Below are 7339 nucleotides of genomic sequence, written 5' to 3'. Positions count from 1 at the left end.
AGTAAGCTTGGGAGAGGCCCCTGCCTGAAACCCTGCCAGTCAGTGCTGACATTACTGAGCTTGATGCGCCAACTTAGTGTAAGGCAGCTTCTGATGTCCCTATGAGCCACCCATTTCAAAGGGGCAAGCTGTCATCCTTCAGGCCCAGGGACCATTGCAGAGCACGATTTTTCATTGGTGGCCTAAGAGCTGATAGGAAGATTTCCTGATCTTTAAAAGTGTTGAGGTTCTCTTGAACGCTGCAGGTGCAGACTATAAGCAGCTTCAAAGGTCAGCGCTTTGTGTTCCCAAAGCCCCCTGAGATTCTGTGAGCTGTTTATCTCCTTGCTGCACCTTCCTTCAACACCTGACCAGAGAGGGGGGGGGTCTCTTCAGCTGCAAATGCAGGTTGTTCTGCATTTTCAGCTCAAGCGGTGAAGGTTGTACTAAGGTAACTCGAGCATTTTGGCTTGGAACACCCACCCACACATACACCTAAGCTCCTGTTCGCTTGGCTAACGAAAACTCGGCAAATTCACCCTGTGTCCCTGTACATGCCTCCCCACCCCCACCCTGTCAAGGATATCTCGACGCCTTGTTCACTTTGTTCTGCACTGGTAAGTAGACGTTCGGGTTTTCAGTTTCAGAACACACCGTCCTGCTGTTTCGAAACACCTGGCTCACAGTAACCAGGCTGCGCATCTCCGGTGTCGCGTCTGCACATCGATGTTCCTGATTATGCAAAGAGCTAGCTTGTGTTTTCCTTCCTTTTGGAATCATACCGAACAGCCTGGTAGCCTTTCCTAAGAAGGTCTCGCCACCTCCCTCTGAAAATTAAGCTCTACTTATTGTATTTTTTGCTCTATAAGACGCTCCAGACCACAAGGCGCACCTAGTTTTTGGAGGAGGAAAACAAGAAAAAAAATATTCTGAATCTCAGAAGCCAGAAGAGCAAGAGGGATTGCTGCGCAGTGAAAGCAGCAATCCCTCTTGCTGTTCTGGCTTCTGGGATAGCTACGCAGCCTGCATTCACTCCATAAGACGCACACACATTTCCCCTTTTTAGGAGGGAAAAAGTGAGTCTTATAGAGCAAAAAATATGGTAATTTATCGGTCCCTCTACAAATTGGGAGGGGTAGCTAATACGTCACCAAACAAAATCAGGATTCAAGAGGACCTTAACAGGTTGGAGAACTGTGTCCAAAAATGAATTTCAGTAGGGGCAAATGACAGGTTTTTCACTTAGGCAGGAAGAACCAGCTGCACAAATATGAGGTGGGGGACACCTGGCTTGACGGCAGTCTATGTAAAAAAAGATCTAGGTGTCGGAGTAGACCACAAGCTAAACATGAATCAATTCAATGCAATTCTAGGCTGCATCAACAAAAGTAGTGTCCAAATCAAGGGAAGTAATAATACCACTCTATTCTGCCTTGGTCAGACCACACCTGGAGTACTGTGTCCCGTTCTGCGCAGAGGAGGGCAACCAAGATGATAAAGGGTCTGGTAACCAAGCCTCATGAAGAACAGTTGAGGGAGTTGGGTATGTTCAGCCTGGAGAAGAGGAAGACTGAAAGTTGATATGAGAGCTATTTTTGAATGTCTGAAGTGTTGCCACATGGAAGATGGAACACGCTTGTTTTCTCCTGCTCCAGAGGGTGGGGCTCAAACCAATTAATTCAAATGGCAATAAGGTAAAAGGTAAAGGACCCCATGACGGTTAAGTCCAATCAAAGGCGACTATGGGGTTGCGGCGCTCCGCTGATCTTTCTTTCAGGCCGAGGGAGCTGGCATTTGTCCACAGACAGCTTTCCAGGTCATGTGGCCAGCATGACTAAACCGCTTCTGGTGCAACGGGACACCGTGACAGAAGCCAGAGGGCACAGCAATTTTTACCTTCCTGCCACAGTGCTACCTATTTATCTACTTGCACTGGCATTCTTTCAAACTGCTAGGTTGGCAGGAGCTGGGACAGAGCAATGAGAGCACTCTTCGTCGTGGGGATTTGAACTGCTGACCTTCTGATCGGCAAGCCCAAGAGGCTCAGTGGTTTAGACCACAGTGCCAAACATTAGGACTATCTTCCTGATGGTAGGTATTGTTGGACAGTGAAACAGACTACCTTTGAATTCTCCTTCATAGGAAGTTTTTAAAGAGAGGTTGGAGGGCCATCTGTGATTCTTTAGCTGTGATTCCTGCATTGCAGGGGGCTGGACTAGATGACCTTTGGGATCCCTTCCAGCCCTACAACTCAGTGAATACCCACCTACCCCAGAAAATGCATCCTAGCCAATGTCCTTATTTAACTTTTATTTCCTAGTGACTGGGTTGTATCCACTGTAGTGCTAAGTTTTAGTCACTTAGTGGCATAGTTGCTCTGCTAGTAAAATATTTGTTGCCTATTGGGATCAAGCACTCTTTTCAGCACCTGCTAAAGACATTCCTACAGAGACAAGCCTACAGAGACGCTTGTAAAATTGAGGTAATTTTAATCTCCTTTAGTATTTTAACTATTGTATGAGTTAAAGTATGGTTGCGATTCTTCTTCTTCTTGATTTTGTGGTTTTATCTTTTTGTAAACTGCTTTGAGGTGTTTTTTGTTTTTTTAACCATCAAGAGGTGTATAAATTTAATGGAATAATAAATAAAAATAAGGTGCACAAGCATGTAGCTAGTGATTTTATTTTTTTGCACGAGAGATTGTGCAACCTGTCAGAGAAAAGTTTTCTTGGATTCCTCTGTGGCACAATATTAAAACTTACTCATCAGCTCACGCAAGATGGATAGAGAGCATTGGATACAGAAAAGAGAAGACAAGAAAATAGAAGAAAAGAAAAGAAAAGAAAAGAAAAATGCACCAAAGGAAGAAACCATTCTTATTTGACTTGGTGAGCTAAGGCAATGCACACTGAGGGGAGAACCTTGTTATATGTGAAGTCTGTGAAATTCGAACTCAACGTCAAAGCTTACAGGGTGGGGGGCAGAGGATTTCATATCTCAGTTCTGCTCATTTAACTGAGTCAGGAACTGCAAGTAAGGAACATGGGAGTGTTGTCGGCCTGCTACAATCAGAGATGGAAACTTTAATTTTTTTATCCCTTGTGGCTGTGAGGAATCATTAGATCAAATTGTGGGAGGCTCTCCTACAACCAGCAGGCAGTGCTGTAACACAAGGCAACCTGCAAATTACATGTGGTTATGGAGGGAGCTGCAGGAGATCAACATCCACAGATTCAGGTCGAGTGTGTTTAAAGATGCTGCAGCCCTAAAGAGCGACTTGTTTTATTGTCCAAGATGTCACAAGGCATCTCGGTGCCCTCACCTGTATGTGATATATGAATGCAAGAAGAGCCCAGCTGGAAGAAGAAGAAGGGTTTGGATTTGATATCCCGCTTTATCACTACCCGAAGGAGTCTCAAAGCAGCTAACATTCTCCTTTCCTTCCTCCCCCACAACAAACACTCTGTGAGGTGAGTGGGGCTGAGAGACTTCAGAGAAGTGTGACTGGTCCAAGGTCACCCAGCAGCTGCATGTGGAGGAGCGGAGACACGAACCCGGTTCACCAGATTACGAGTCTACCGCTCTTAACCACTACACCACTCTGGCTCCCCAGTGAAGCAAAGACCCAGGAAGTTTAGCATCCTGTTCTCACCGTAGCAAACCAAATACAAACCGAATACCTATGGAAAGCCCCCAACAAAGTCCAGAGCCCAACAGCACTCCTCACGCTGGTGAAAACATAACCATAGTAGCCACTGATAGCCTTATTCTCCATGAACTTGTCTAAAATTCTTTTTAACCCACCCCTGTTGGTGGCCGCAAAAACCTTTTGTGTGAGCAAATTCTATAGTTTAGGCATTTTGTGAATGGGTAATTTATTTCATCTTCCGACATTCAGTTTCATTTAATGTCTGTGAGTTGTAGCATTATTACAAGAGAGGGAGAAACACAGCTCTGTATCCATTTCCTGCCCACCGCGAATAATTTTTTGACAGTTGTATCATGTCTCCCTTTCCTCTAAACTACGAAGACCCACAATGTGGCAATGTTTCCTCGCTGGGGAGTTCCTCTATCCCTCTTAATATAATTTTGGCTGCCCTTTTCTGAACTTCTTCCAACTCGGCAATATCCTTTATGAGGTGAGGCCACCAGAACAGTTTGTCGTTTTCCAATTAACTGAGGACGGGCTGCCCTTTCCTGGGGCACAGCGGGCCAACTCACCTGACATGGCTCATCTCCACCCTGCCTCAGAGTCTGTTTACTGCAGTGTGACCTTTTGTAAACAAGGCCTAATTAAAAAACCGAAAAAATAAAATAAATGGGTGGCTGTTCCCGAAAGGGAAGTGCGAGGTAGCTCCCTGGTTGCGGCACCCCGCAATTATTTGAAACAGAAAGCTCTATTTGGACAAGAATGGTAGAGCATATAAATCAAGTGAACAAGACAGGCAGAAGATGAGCTTACAGCGAGTCTGTTTTCCTTGGCACCTGATTAATAGCTATTGCTGTTTCGACAGCGACACTGATGGAAAAATCCTGCCTTTATGTTAAAATGGATTATGAAATCAGCCCGGCTGAGAACACGAAGTGAGCTGTTTTCCAGGAAACATTTCATTTCTCATCAGTAAAGATGCATTTGCACCAGTCTTCGCCAAGCCAGTGCCCTCCAGATGTTTGAGAGGGCAACTCCCACCAGGCTGAGTCCAACACATCTTGGAGGGCACTGAGTGGGCAAGGAGGGGAGTTCTTTCAAAGTTAACCCTGGGACTATCAGCCTTCGAAATTGCTGCTTCAAGGAGGATGACAATTCTACAAGTTCTCTTCATAGGGAGGGCCGTAGCTCAGCGACAGAGCACCTGCCTTGCGGGTCCCGGGTCCAGTCCTGGAAATCTCCAGGTACACTTGGGAAAGAACCCCTGCCTGAAATACTGTAGAACCCCTGCCAGTCAGTGCAGACAATACTGAGCTTGGTGGACCCACACTCTGATTCAGTGAAGGCAGCTGCTCAGCTCTTGGCTTTGTAGCACCTTTGCGAAGGGGTAAAAGAAGACATGATTTGGAATGGAGATGATGATAATAATTATTTGTACGCCACCCATCTGCCTGGGTTACCCCAGCCACTCTGAATGGCTTCCACCAAATATAAAGGCATAATAAAACATCAGACATTAAAAACTTTCCTGTACAGGGTTGCCTTCAGATGTCTTCCAAAAGCTGCTGTTTATCTCCTTGACATCTGACAGGAGGGTGTTCCACAGGGCAAGCGTCACTACCGAGAAGGCCCTCTGCCCGGTTCCCTGTAACTTCACTTCTCACAGTGAGGGAGCCATCAGAAGACCCTTGGAGGTGAACCTCAGTGTCCGGACTGAACTGCCCTGAGACTTGCAGGTATAGAGTGGTATACAAATCCAACAAACAAACAAACAAACAAATGATAGGGGAGATGATGCTCCTTTAGGTATACAGGTACAGGTCAGGTGTGATTCTAATAAAGAATAATACATTGCCTAAAAGAGTTGAGTAGACCAACTTCACAAAGCACCTCTTGTGTCTTTCAAAAGGCTGCCCTTGCTCCATTCATAACGCTCAAGTTGTGTTTGTGGGGATTTGTCAGCCTGCCGTTCTCCAGGAGGCATGGGAGGGGATGCTGGTCAGTGGTAGAGCATCTGCTTTGCGTGCCCCAGGTTTAAACCTTGGCATCTCCAGAAAGGGCTGGACAATACTGAGTTAGAGCTAGGTAAAGGTAAAGGGGCCCCTGACCATTAGGTCCAGTCATGACCGACTCTGGGGTTGCGGCGCTCATCTCGCTCTAGTGGCCAAGGGAGCCGGTGTACAGCTTCCAGGTCATGTGGCCAGCATGACTAAGCCTCTTCTGGCGAACCAGAGCAGCGCACAGAAACGCCATTTACCTTTCCGTTGGAGCGGTACCTATTTATCTACTTGCACTTTGACGTGCTTTCGAACTGCTAGGTTGGCAGGAGCAGGGACTGAGCAATGGGAGCTCACCCCATGGCGGGGATTCGAACCGCCGACCTTCTGATCGGCAAGCCCTAGGCTCTGTGGTTTAACCCACAGCGCCACCTGCGTCCCTGAGTTAGAGGTACCAACTGCCTGATTTGGTTTAAAGCAGCTTCCTATTTAAATCTGCTCCCCCCCGCCAGAACCATGAGGACTAGAATCTTATTTTACTTTTAGAGGACAGGACCACAGCTTTGTGGCAAAGCATCTGCCTTGCATCCAGGTTCAATCCCTGGCATCTGCAAGTAGGGTTGGGAACCTCCCTATTCGGAAAGCTGCTACCGGTCAGTGTAGGAAATACTGAGTGAGATGGGCTAACGGTCTGACCGTGTATAAAGCTACACGGTCCTCTACCTTCCTCTGTCGTCTCATTCTTTAATTCAGCTCAGTGCCTAAGGGGCAGTAGCCAAAATGAAGAACTTTCACAGCATGATAAAAATAAAAAAGAGAAGCACTCATAACTGCCCAGGAGCTTGTGGGATCAGTTTCCTTTTCTTACTTTGCAAATGGCTTGATAAATGGTTACTTAGCAGACCTCAACTTGTTTTCAAAATCATCCAGAGTTCTCGGGAAGCTGTATAAATGCTCATTTGTCAGAGGGGCTTGGAAATGAGACAAGCCACTCCATCATTTCTGAAGCCCAAGTGAAGGAAGTGGGGAAATGGAGGGTGGGGGGAGATTTCAGCTCAGAACTCTCTAGCAATCGACTCTGCAGACAAAGCAATCATTACTCAGGAGAAGAGAGAAATGACCCCTGTTCCTTCAGAGGAAATGCTCTCCCTCTCCTTCTCCCTCTCTAGTACAGACTGTTGTTCAACTGGAAAATTATATATTTCACTTTGGAGGTATGAGTATTGTACTTGGGACTAGGAATGCAAGAAGGCATCCTTTTCCATTCTGCAATGCAGGCAGCTGTTTCCTCCCCATTGCAGTTCATCTTTCACCAAAACCTACATCCTTCGTCTTGCTGCCTGTGATGATGTGAATTGTGTTGCTCCACCCCATTCATTTCAATGGAAAGGAAAGGCAAAGTGGGGTTGTGATCAATTACACGTATCATCTGTAGACTGAAGGCTAAAATAACTAAGAACTTTAACTAAGAGCGTAAGAAAAGTCTTGTTGGACTTTTCTCACAATGGCCAACCCGATGTCCCAATGAGAAGCCTGCAAGCTGTTCAAAAACTGGCAAGATATATTGTTACTGGTTGGTCTCTAAAAAGTGTCCCTGCAGTTACATTTTGAACCAAAGGAAATTTCCAAACAGTTTCTGCAGTAACCCAGGTGGAATCTATACACATATAAAAAAACATTGTGAAAATGCTCTTTTAAAAACCGTTTTGAAAAA

At 46.0% G+C, this 7339-nt stretch overlaps 1 long non-coding RNA gene across 1 annotated transcript in view; it reads left to right on the top strand.

The window, feature by feature from the left end:
* Nucleotides 1-3924: 3924 nt before the first annotated feature.
* Nucleotides 3925-7339, top strand: part of LOC310831985 — a 372207-nt gene continuing 368792 nt past the window's right edge. Inside the window, exon 1 of the long non-coding RNA XR_014558089.1 lies at nucleotides 3925-3935. This is a non-coding gene — a long non-coding RNA (uncharacterized lncRNA). The remainder of the gene's footprint in view (nucleotides 3936-7339) is intronic.

This window comes from Podarcis gaigeae (assembly GCF_964106915.1).
Source record: "Podarcis gaigeae genome assembly, chromosome: 14".
NCBI classification, from domain to species: domain Eukaryota; kingdom Metazoa; phylum Chordata; class Lepidosauria; order Squamata; family Lacertidae; genus Podarcis; species Podarcis gaigeae.
The sequence above is the reverse complement of the archived record's forward strand: the minus strand, read 5'-3'. Positions and strand labels throughout refer to the sequence as shown.